Genomic DNA, 12,143 nt, shown 5'->3' with positions numbered 1-12,143 from the left:
GGAACAGCTCATCATTACAGAGATACCTGGGTTGTTTGGAAGGCCATTTCTAATGCTCTGGCCAGGTTCTTGTTAGAAATAATTTTGGTGTAAGCAATCTGTGTAAAACTGCTGCCAACATATGCCCATTGCTTAACAATTCTAATTCCAGGCAATGTTATTGCAAGCACAGCTATTTGAAATCATTTAAGAGCAAGTGCCATTTTCCGAACTATGTTTCTCTCCAAAGGGAAGACAAATGAATCACTGGTGGTAATTAACAAGACTTATGTTAATTAAATTCTACTTTGGCTGTAACTCATAGAGTCCCTGCTGCAAATAGAAGTTTGTTCAACAGCTGTACCTGCAGCGAACACCACCATACTTTCATAAATGCTCTGAATTAAAGTTTTTGTTTCAAAAGCACCTGCACAAACCCTTGAGTACCCTAACAGCTCATTGAGCAACAACGAGGTTTTAAATATAAGGTCTCTTTTTTTCTTTTCTTTTGCAGTCCTTAGTCATACAGAATATTGAGATAGAACAACCCGTATAGGCTATATGGAGAGAGTTCTTTTTCCAACCTGTTATTAACAGACATATGCGTCCATAATTTTATCTATTAGCCCAATTATGTTACAGGAACTGATTTAAACACAAGTGTAACATACCTTGAATATTTTCTTATTCTCAATTTCATTTTTGATTCCACAGAAACAGATGAAAGGCATAAAATTATTTTCATCTGTAGCTCTTCATAGAAGTACGGGTGTATTATGAATCTGATTGAGTCTACAGACACTTTTTGGCTACATGTGTATTTCCTATCAGTCATTACAGAGATCAAAAACATTTTAAAATGACTGAACAAAGTTGTTCTTTCGGGTGAATTTTTGACCTTGAATTTCTTCCAGATTACAGTCCGTACAGATTGTTTGCAACATTTTTGTATATAACAGAGAACAAATTAAAATGAAACAGACATAAGAAAATATATTTTAACCTAAATAAATTTTAAACAGCTGAAAGAGAATATTTAACTTAAAGTACATGAGTCAAACTTCCTGCTGTCTTCAAAACGAATATAATAATGCACTCCTGAAAGTGTCAGGAAAGGAAACATCAGCATAAGGTTTAGCAAGCACAGGAGTTCTTATGTTTTTGTTGCCATTGTTTTTGTAACTATTAAATGTAAATTAATGTGTGTCTTAACATTTCTGGCTACCAACCAACCAACTAAAAAGTAACAACAAAACAAAACAAAAGAACAACAGAACTTTTCCCAGACAGTGGCTTCTTCCAGAGGTTAGATAACTCCAGGTCATGGAGTGAACATGAGAGGTGGCATTCACAAAGACATACAATACAGAAAAATGACTGCGGTCTTAAATGTAGCAGCTGTCACTAGTGGTGGCCAACAATTTTGGGGAGGATAACAAGGAAGAGATCCTTCCTGTACTGTACAAGGTTAAAAATGGACAAAATTGAAAATGCTGATGTTGGGCTGTGAACTTCGAGATACCGCAAATGGTTTCCTTATTTCCTTCTCTTCCTGGACAAGCCAGAAAGTAGAGCTACAAAAGAACCGGAATCTTGGGAGCATTTAACTTCAAGATGAACACAATCACTGCATCACCATTAGCAACAAAATGCTCATAAACTGCTGAACAGAATCCTTCAGGGGAGACTTCTGGAAAATGTAAATGGTTTCTGAAACCATAACATTCTTTTCAGATTAAAAGATTTAATTTTCACAATCCTTTCCAAGGCAGCTAATTTCAGTTTTCATCAACACTTTCCAGAAACTAACTTTGGCAGTAGACTTGACAGCCAAAGCAGACCAAAGCACTCTCTATGAAAGCCTTCTGCCTCTTCACCCTCATCTTCCTGCTCAAGGTGCTGAAGGTTTTGTCTCTTTGAAGCCTCTGATACAGCCACTGTTAAAAAACAAGACCTGAAGTAAACAGATGAGGACTGTACTATTGCTCAGAAATATCCTGCAAGTTAGCTCTGGATCAATAAATGCTCCTGTAACGCTGTGATGTTGCACCTACATATCTTCTCAGCTGGGCTAATTAGCCTAGTCAGATTGCTCTGTTTCTATACAGCTTTTGGTGCCCAAGGTAAGTTGAATATACTTCTAAGACACAGCATTATGTTGTACAGACATATTCAAAGATGAAAAATAACAAAATATATGAGAGAAAAGAATAAAAAGGGATAAAGGAACATTGTGCTTTCAAACGCCATGATCAATATCACTCAACAGAACAAAAACTCAAGAAACATAGTCTTCCATTGTCAAATGCAGCATGCTTTTCAAATGGATGAATGACTGCATTAGTCAATAGAATTATGAACAGAGGCAGTTTGGAAGGGAGAAAACACTTTGAACCCGTTGAAGCAGGTTGAGGATGAGGACCTTCAGAGTTTGGGTTTTTTTTTTTCAAGAAATACGTTCTGATTTTTATAAGAAAACAAACTTTTTTATTATATAGGAACTGTAGACTTCTATAGAAAAATATTGTAAGTTTACACCTCTAGAATTGAAATGAAAGTTCATCTTTCCCCCTAAAATGAACAACAGACTGTGGCAACTGGAATCTTTCAAAGAACTAAATTGCTTTTCTCTCATTTCTCTTTTTCACTCTAAGTAGGAAGGAAATTGCTCTTCATATGGCACAATTTTTCCATGAGAACTAAGCAGTGGATAGAAAACACTTTTCACTTCCCAAAACCATGTATTATAATGAAAGATCACTTGAATTGAGTTTTAAAATGTTACTGTCAAATAATTTAGTGCCCAGTGATGCAAGTTCTTACTCATTCTATCAATCTAATCTGCTTTCTTGAGTGAATACATTTGTAGGATCTAGGACGTGACCTGTAAATTGAGAAGTAAGCTTTTAATTGACATAAAGGAGCTCAGATTTTTTAATGATCATTCTGCAGGCACACTTGTTTTTTGTTTTCTTAAAGAGGTCCATTGTGTGATTTGGTAAAGACCTGCAGAGAAATCTTTTTCTTTCTGAAAATTTTGCCACTCAAAAATTAAATACTACTTGATTCCATATAGCAGTTAGCATTTTCAAGATATTCATTTTTCTACAATAATGAGTTAGATTTTGGCAGAATAATATCTGGTTTAGAGCAGCTATTATGCATTAAATTATAGATCGGATGTATTCTTGGATAATACAGACTCTCCCCTTTAAACATTATTTCAATCCATCTGAAATTCATTCAAAACCTGCTTTTGAATCCATTATTTCCATCTACTCATTAGAGAAAGAAAATTTTGTCATAAATTTCATAAAAAGATTAACATTCATCAGAGTCCATTTTCTTTCCATCCTAATGCTATGAAAATCTTAATTATGAGACTTAAGCCTCACTTCTTTTTTTCAGTGTGATGGTTATACTAATAATACATGATGCCTACATTTTAATTAAAATATTTTGTATTTTAGTAACACCTTCCACTGATATATATCACTTCCAGATTTTAAGATCAATATTACTATTGTCAAAGTATGTAAATATAAAAAGAGGCTTTCAAGAACTAATCTGTGGAGAAAAAAACCCAATGCTCACACATGTGGAAACCTGACCCCTACAAAACAAAAGCCCCAAACCCAGAAACAGAAACAGAAATCAAACCATTTTGACTGGTTTGATCAAACCAGTTCTTTGCTTTGAGTTAAAATGCTTTCATATAGTTTTAAATATACATATATATACACTCATCGTCCTAGTTCCACCTACTATTAAAAAGTAAGAAATGAAAGATACTTCATATGATCTTAAATCTGAAAAAGAATTTGTTAACCCCTCCCCTGTACAGAACACGTTCTGTTTTTGTTTTGGGATGAAATAATTTGTTTGGTGTAAATTTCATTTCATGGATGAAGTTCCTAACTGCACTACTTCCTTAGTCTGTTCATGGAAGTTATAAGGAGATTCGCAAATACAAATCAGTCGCTAAACAAAAAAAAAGGGGGTTAAGTGCTCACTAGGCTTTTCTGTATCTTATGCAGTGCAAAGCAATACAGCAAAAGGATTTCTTCCACTTTTATAAAATTAAGGCATGCTTAAGATTCACTTAAAATTATGTTTTGATTCTGGATGTTATTCCTTCTGTCAAGACTGGCATGCAGTGAGTTGATCTGAAATGTTTAAGGGTATGGCTACTTAAATCTTTTGCTTGAAAGTGTTGGATAACTGAACACAGCCTGGAAAATCTTAGGCTGAAATTAATATTGACATTAAAAGATGTCAGACAAGAAAAAATCTCAGGGCAGTAACAAAAATCCGAGATGAAGCTGCAAAAATTTTCTACAATAATTTTTTAACCATACCTTGGTTTTTTTCTCATTCTAATTCATAGACAGCAGCAATAATTATTCTTCTCAAATTCCTTTTGAACAGGACATTAAGTGAACATGTAAAAATATCAGGATGGCAACAGCAAAAATTTCAGCTTATGGACTAAATAAAGACAAAGTTCCATTCAGCACCTATTCATATTGTCCAGTGACCACATAAATTAAGGAACACATAAGGAAAACAAATGTTTTCAAACATTTGATTTATCAAATCATATATAATTCTAATATATATTTTTTCTTCCTTCAGGCTACACAGTGCTTTTCCTGCAATTATTTATTCTTTTACACTATAGCACAGTTATTTCTCATGGCTTGTTTCTATTTGTGGTCTCTCATAATTCTGTTTCCAACAAGAATGGTAAGAAACTTACAAACATCTGTTCTTTGAACCATAAAACTTGCAAACTTGCAGGTCAAGTGTGTCACTCATAGTCTACACATATAAAAACTGAACAGAAGAATAGAATAGATTTATAGCTACAAAGGAAAATGTAAAGAAAGGTTCAACACCTGACCAACATACAAGTGACAGAATTATCTATCTAAAAAATTGAGGCATTCTAAGTAGCTCCTGATATTGATTACAGCTGGGAGTGCTGGCAGGATCAGGATCTGAAATAATTCCTGTTTTTCTAAACCTGCTTACATTTTATCTATCTCTATATATTTCTGTGTTCTACCTATTATTGCATTATTATACTGCTGATTAATTGTTAATTTACATCACAAGTATATCAGATTAACTGCAAACCCTCTGGCTAAAATTCACACTCGGCATTCCAGTCTTTCTCTGATGATTTCAGGATGTAATTTTTTTCCCAATGGTCCATATTTTTTTTTTTTTTTACCAGTTTACCTGCAGTCTTATTTCCCAATTTATCATTCTGACCACAGAAGGTATATTCATTAATAAGAGTTAGATTAAATCCACAGTAGCAGCAAAGTGTCCAAGCATATTCGAACATCACAAACACTCTGAGTAGAAGTGTTTCCTCTGACCACACTGTGTTTAGCACAAATTAAATTCACATCACGCTGTGTTCACGACCTCTAGAAAAAAAAAACAACTAGGAGAGATGTAGGATTGGTTTTGAAATAGCTGCCTAATAAATTGTAGTTTTGTAAAGAAATGCATAGGTCACATCAAATATTTATATGGCAATACTATACAGACATACACATATATCATGCAGTGAGTTGTGTAAGAAATAGCCTACTGGTCCCCTGAGAAACATAAATTACAGAGCCATAGGAAAAGAAAAAGCTAATGAAACTGGACAAGTAATGGACTTGTCCATTATACAGATGTAAGCATGAGAGCTTTGAAGTGTACCTATGTAATGTGATAATCTGAAATGTCTTCACAGTGAAAAGGGAAGGAAAGAGGTTAATAAAAGTATCTGCTTAGGTGAAATAGACATCACAAAAAGAGGCATAACAAAGCAAAGACGAAGTGAGATATAGTGTAGATTTTAAAAGGCTCAGAGAGGAATTTGGCACTTGTTTTCTATTGCTCTTCAGCAGGAGAAAGATGTCTTTTTTTTTTTTTTTTTTTGGTGATGCTCTCTTTTTTATAACACTGAAAGTATTCTCACCTCATCCTAAGGATGCTATTTATCTATACATCTGATTTTCTGCATGTGGACTCTTTCACTCCAGGAACATTGTCCATGTGAAAAGCAGATTTGGTTACTCATCTGGAATTTCCAGATGTTCAGAAGCACTGATGAAAGAGAAGCTTTGGCTAGGCTTCAGACATCTGGAAATCCCACACGGGCAGATATTACACAGGCATAAATTAATAGCACAAATGCTTCAAAGTTTAATTGGTCCTGGATGTACTGAACTCACTGGGAAGTGTTGTCTGTTACATACAAGTTAACTTATGTTTAAGAAATATGAAGAGATATGAAGGTACTAGTCCTGTACTGAAGAAATATGGTAGGGCTCTTACTGAGGTAATCATAGGAATGTATAAGCTTTATAGGGAGTATGTGGACTTTTGATGAGCAAGGAAAAGCATAGATAAATCTGTTTGTCAATGCTACAATTCACTGCACTGCAGAATGAACTGGATATCTAAAATATGGATGAGGAATGGGGCCCAGTATCCTGTTGTTATTAAAGTCAGAGGACTAGCTGCTGCCCAAGGGACTCATCTCTACTGCTGCTGAAGTCAAAAGAAAAAATCATCAATTTCTGTGAGTGCTGGAATGGATTTCAGAGATGAACAAAGAAGATAGGTGAGCTGAGGAAAGCCATACTTTTGTTTGTGATTGCCCTGAGCATGTGTACTCATCAGTGCTGTCAGTATATTAAAGAGAACTTCAAACATTTTGAACCAAGAGTGGAACACTCTAAAATGCTAATTTTTGATTAGTTGGGACGAGAAATGGGGAGGATGTTCTCACCTTGGAAGAAGGTGAGAACAAAAGGAGAGCAATAATCTATTGCCACTTGGTATCCACAAGCAGAAAAATTTGACACAAAGGAAGATGTGCAATTGATGATAAGACACCTTGCTGAAGAACAGAGAAAATGAGCAGAGAACAAATTATATACAGTTGGTAGAAGCAAGCTAGGTGAAAGACAAGAAATCTTTCAGTGGATGAGATGGAAACAGTATTCAGCCAAGTAGAGGAGTACATGTTCTCAAAGCCCCAGAATGTTCTTGGCAGGCCTGAGATGAACCACCTGTTTCCTTTTTCTTTCTCTCTCTCTCTTCTTTTCAAGTTCCTTGCTATCAAGCACTGATTTTTATCAACATAGGAACTTGTTGTTAACACAGAGAGTTGTTTATTGAACAAATTATATATTATTTTCAATAAACAACATGTATTATATACACATATGCATGCATACATATGTGTATATATATATAGGTTACAAATTACATATATACAGAGAGAGTTACAAATACATATTTGTAACCTAATTTGTTTCTTGTTAACCTAGAAGCTCTAGAATGTAAAGAATACATAGGAAGTGTGGAAATTGCATTTCAAGGGTTGATTACTTATCAGGAGGGATCACTGGATTTTTTCTCTTAGAACTGTTTCAGGTTTAGGGCAGTCAAGACATGGTGAAGAGTCATATACCCAAGTATTTTATGTGCCATTAGGTCTCTTAGAAAGGTAATTGTAATCTGGTTCCTTTGCTCTTGGTAGAAATGCTCAGTGAAGCAAGAATTAGAAATTCAGGGATGCTTTTTAGAAGATTTGGTCTTGGATGTGAGAATTACAGAGGCAAGTAATCTCAAACTACTGACAAGAAAAATAAAAAAAAAATATTTCTTTATCTTGACTGCAATGTCCTTTGTTTTCTCCATGGACTTATTTAATATGGATATTCCCTTAGATCAGTTCAGAAGATCATAACAGCCTTCTACTTCTCATGATTTTCATTTAAAATATATATTTGAAGTCCCAGAAATTCAATCCAGGAAGAAAAATTTATAGAAAACCAGTGTATTTGAGATTCTGTCTTTTAGTAGGAAAGAGCAGAATTGATATATAAACTGTGAGGTGACCTTGACCACTGGGGACCACTGAGTTCACAATCAGTTTTACCTGCTCTGGTGCTTTAGGACTGTTCCCTGAATCCTTTTATTTATTTCACTGTGGCCTCAAGTGTATGGACCATTGTGAGAAGGTGGGTATGTCTGCAGAGAGTCCATTTTATCTTTCCTTTTGGGTAGCTGATGAGTAAAATTCCACTAGTACAGGGCTTGAAGAAGGAAATGTTTCTTGCTTGTCAAGGAGACAGGGCAGAAAGAGATCACCTGTACCTGCACCTGTGGTCAGGAGATCAAACACAATCTGCCTTGACCAACACAGCTCCCTGGAAGCCCCAAGCATCAGGTCAGCAAAAAGAGGAGGCTGTGGCTCACTCAGTAGCGTCAGGAGGATGTCCATTCCTTCTTGCCCCGGGGACAGCTGCCTCAGGTCCCATTCAAGCACAGCTACAGCCTCCTCTGTGCACAGACCCCAGTGGAACTGAATGTACCCCAGCTGCTCTGCCTGCTATCCTATCCTGGCTCTTCTGTGGGCTGTGGAAGTTTTAATTTGAAGGGAGATGTGTGCCCATTTGTACACACCAGTACATCCAGTCCCAGCATGCAGTGAATGGAACATTCAGGCTATGCTTTTAACAGTGCAATAAATTAGCACAGCTGTTTAATTCAAAACAATCTGTTTACTTGCTCACATGTGACTGTGGAAAGATTACAGGAAATTAAAATGTCTAAAAATAGAAAGTGCCAGGGAAGAAAACAATTAAACAGTGCAACGTGACTTGGTGCTGGCCATTACTCTTACCTGTGAACCACACAAAGCTGCTCCTGGTTCCCTCTTCCACCCTCACTGCTCAGCTGCTCTTGAATGGAGAGTTCAACTTTAAATCAGCATATCTCCTTTTTCCTATTTACTTGAGAGCAGACCTGGAGCCTGCCAGCCTCTGCCTTCTTGTCCCAAGAGCTACCTTGAGTGAAAACAAAGGACTCATGTAAGTCTGCAGGCATCTGCTGCACTTTGGGCACCCCCACGATAGCTAACCAAGGCCTGAAGAGACGTGTGACCCAAGGCAGAGCCAAGCATTTTTGGTCTATCACTGCAGCTCTTCAAGAAGTCAAGCCATTTTGAATTTTCAGCAAATCTATACCTTTCCATCACTTCACTTTGCAAAAAAAAAAGTGGTGCTAGTGCCTGGTGCTGGTGTTCATGAGTCACCTCTCTGGTTGGATGTAAATCCCTTGCAGGGCATTCTTGAGCTTGGTGTCTCCTGGCTAGATTTGGTGTCTTTGGTTCAGAGAGAAGCACCCTACTACCAGGACCCCAGCATGGGATGCCAAGGGACTCTGTTGGATGACAAACCTGAGCTACAACTTCAGGAGTAGAGTCAGCATAAGTATCTCCTCCTATTATTTATGATTTAAAAGCCAAGAAATGTGCAGTGTTAACTCAGTTTCTTACTGACTGTACTATTTTTCTAGTATAGTCTGATGCAAAAACTGATTAATCAAGAAGACACCACAGTTTCTGTGAAAATATTCACATTTTGTACTAGTATTTGAAACTGAAAAAAAGGAAAGTCTTGCTGCCTGGGCATTTCTCATGCAAGTGACTGAGCAAGCTGTAACTTCCTTGAGCTTTTTTGACTGATTTTTTTCATGTAAGTTTATTCAGAAGTAAGCCATTTGTAGAAACTATCTTTCTAAGATATCTTCCCTTACCCATGATGGAGGGAGGGAGAGAAAAAGAGCACTAAAGGGTAATATTTTAGATGGTGATTTTAAGGATAGATGATCCATGCAGGAATGGCAGATCTTTCTTTCTATTAATTGTAGAGGACTTTAAAAATAAACAAATGGAAGTGTGGGTCTTTGGAGGAACTAACAAAAATCTAGATGTGTAACACACTATTTTGTTTCCTCTCTTTCTCCTTGACTAAACTTGAACTATACTTGAATTTGCTTTCTAAATTGCCTTTTTCTTCATCTTCAGTAATTACTCTTCAAACTCTGTTCCTCTGTTCTCAACCCCTGTGGCTTACTTAACTGTTTAACTGATTGCTTTCAGCTCTCAGGTGCTGCATTTGTACAGTACAGTATACAGTTTGTACACAGGGCAGGCATAACCTTATATACAAGGAAAATACTTCAGTGTTTTTAAGCTAATACAACTACTGTGAAATTCACCCCAGTGCTTCAATTATTATAATAGCTAATATTCTAATAAATATCTAAGAGCTTATTTAGAGACTCATATACTTTATTTGCATTGCATAAAACCTCTAATAATACTGCTAGTTGCTGCTGTGATGGGGATGAAATAAGATGAAGAATATCTTATTTACAGATGAGTAAAATGAAGTATGAGGTACAGATGAGTAAGCTGAGAAGTTGTGACATTCTCAGTCCTATGAAACAACATTCTAGTAACCTGGAAATAATTCAAATACTGCATTATAATAATCCATAACTTAAGCTGTTCCTTTTTTTAGGATTTTAGTAGGACTATTCACATGCTTAATGTAAGTAACGTATACAAGAGTATTTGCATGTAGGACCACAGTTATGGGTACTTAAAGTGGACATCTCAATAATTAACACAGGCGAAAGACAAGTTCAGTAAACAGAAGCAGTAAACAGGATACAAGTCCACTGGTTGCTTACACTGTACAAGGGATAAAGTGAACCTCAGGTAATTTTCATTCAATTAAACGGTGCAAGGAGAGTAACAAGGCCATGTAAATTCACGATACAATCAGTGAGGCAAAGCACAGGTGCTGCAGTCATGGTGCTTTGACTATCAGACCCTGCCAAAAATACAGGTCAGTCCTCATTAACACTTATAAACATCCACAGGGTCAATGACAATCAGAGAAAGGGCAAGAGGTGAATAATAATGATGTTGTCTTTATCTGAGGCAGTGAGCCTCTACCACTGGTATCTGAAAGACATGAATCAACGCAGCAGGAAGAAGCAGGAATGGCAAAGCCTCGGCAGTGATATCAGGAGACAGCTGACCTGATTTGCATGCAAAGCAAAAGTATCTGAGTTCCTTCATGCAGACATGGTAACACAGCAGTACACAGCTTTCTCTGAGCTCATCTTCCCCATTTTTGCAGATCCTCAGCAGATTATGTTAGTCCATACTTATATGTCCAAGAACACCAGGCTTGCAAGGAATGGGACAAAAAATGCTTCATGTACAGATTTTCTTTCAGTGTTAAAACTGCTTTGTCCTAGTTCTGGGAAGATTCTGGAAAAGACAGGAAGAGATTATATTTCTTAAGGTAACAGTGCTTCCAGCAAACTTCACTTCGGACAGTATTTTACAAACACTAATGAATTCAAGCATCAAATTGTAGCTCTGTCAAGTCAGTGTTGTTCTCATTTAACATATAAGAGACAGAGGTATGGGAATGTAGACAGTATTATTTTCTTGTCATGCTCAGAGATAGATACTATTGAGATTTTCAGTGGATCTTGAAAGTTTTTGCAACAAACAAATGCACTGTCAGTCATTTAATTCTGGCACTTGAAACTTAATACAGCAGGTAACAAAATCAACAGAAGCATATGGAGGACTATTTTTGTTGAAAAGAACATTTTAGAATGTATATGATTTGCATGTGGTTTCATGTAAATGAAAGTAAAATTTGTTTCAGAAGCAGAATTTTAGAAGATAAAATATTTTGTTACTTGTGTTTCCATAAGAGGTAATCCTGTCTGCAGACTCTTATAGACTCAGATGGAAGAAAAGGATCTGATGGAAACATACAAGTCAGTCAGGAAAAAATAAAGAAATAATAAAGTAATGCAGATCAGCATGTGAGAAAGTAACCTGAGCACATTTTTCACCCAAATACCAACTAACTTTCAGAAATTGTGCACTTATCTTGACTTGGAATTCTCATACAAAGAAATGTGGAAGAATCTGATTCGAAGATGTCTTTTCTCCTGTAAAAGAACTAGAGAGTCTGTCTTGACGGGAAGAATCCAAACAGTTCAGCAATCATCCTTGAAAATTTCAGATGCTAATCATGTCCTCATTAACAATATGTCAGTGATATGGGGATTCAACTGAAATTACTGTGATGACTTCATGTTAACGGGTATTTAAGTAAAACGTAAGACATTAATCAAAGATTAGAGGAATGTATGCTAAATTATTATGATATATGTATAGCTGAAGTGTTGAAATGGAAAGACATTTCTTCCTTGGAAGAATAAAAGTAAAAACCTAGAGGAAAACAGATTCAAGGTAAAAATCC

The 12,143-nt window shown here is 36.2% G+C and overlaps 1 long non-coding RNA gene across 1 annotated transcript; it reads right to left on the bottom strand.

The window, feature by feature from the left end:
• Nucleotides 1–5,371: 5,371 nt before the first annotated feature.
• LOC149919048 (uncharacterized) lies at nucleotides 5,372–11,466 on the bottom strand. The gene is made up of 3 exons (XR_016464740.1): nucleotides 10,894–11,466; nucleotides 8,684–8,846; nucleotides 5,372–5,417 (listed from the first exon to the last, which is right to left on the bottom strand). It is a non-coding gene; the product is annotated as an uncharacterized LOC149919048 (long non-coding RNA).
• Between the last annotated feature and the right edge of the window lie 677 nt (nucleotides 11,467–12,143).

Source organism: Phasianus colchicus, chromosome 2 (assembly GCF_987193195.1).
Source record: "Phasianus colchicus chromosome 2, bPhaCol1.hap1.1, whole genome shotgun sequence".
Taxonomy (NCBI): domain Eukaryota; kingdom Metazoa; phylum Chordata; class Aves; order Galliformes; family Phasianidae; genus Phasianus; species Phasianus colchicus.
Note: the sequence above shows the minus strand (reverse complement) of the source record. Positions and strands in the feature narration are given on the sequence as shown.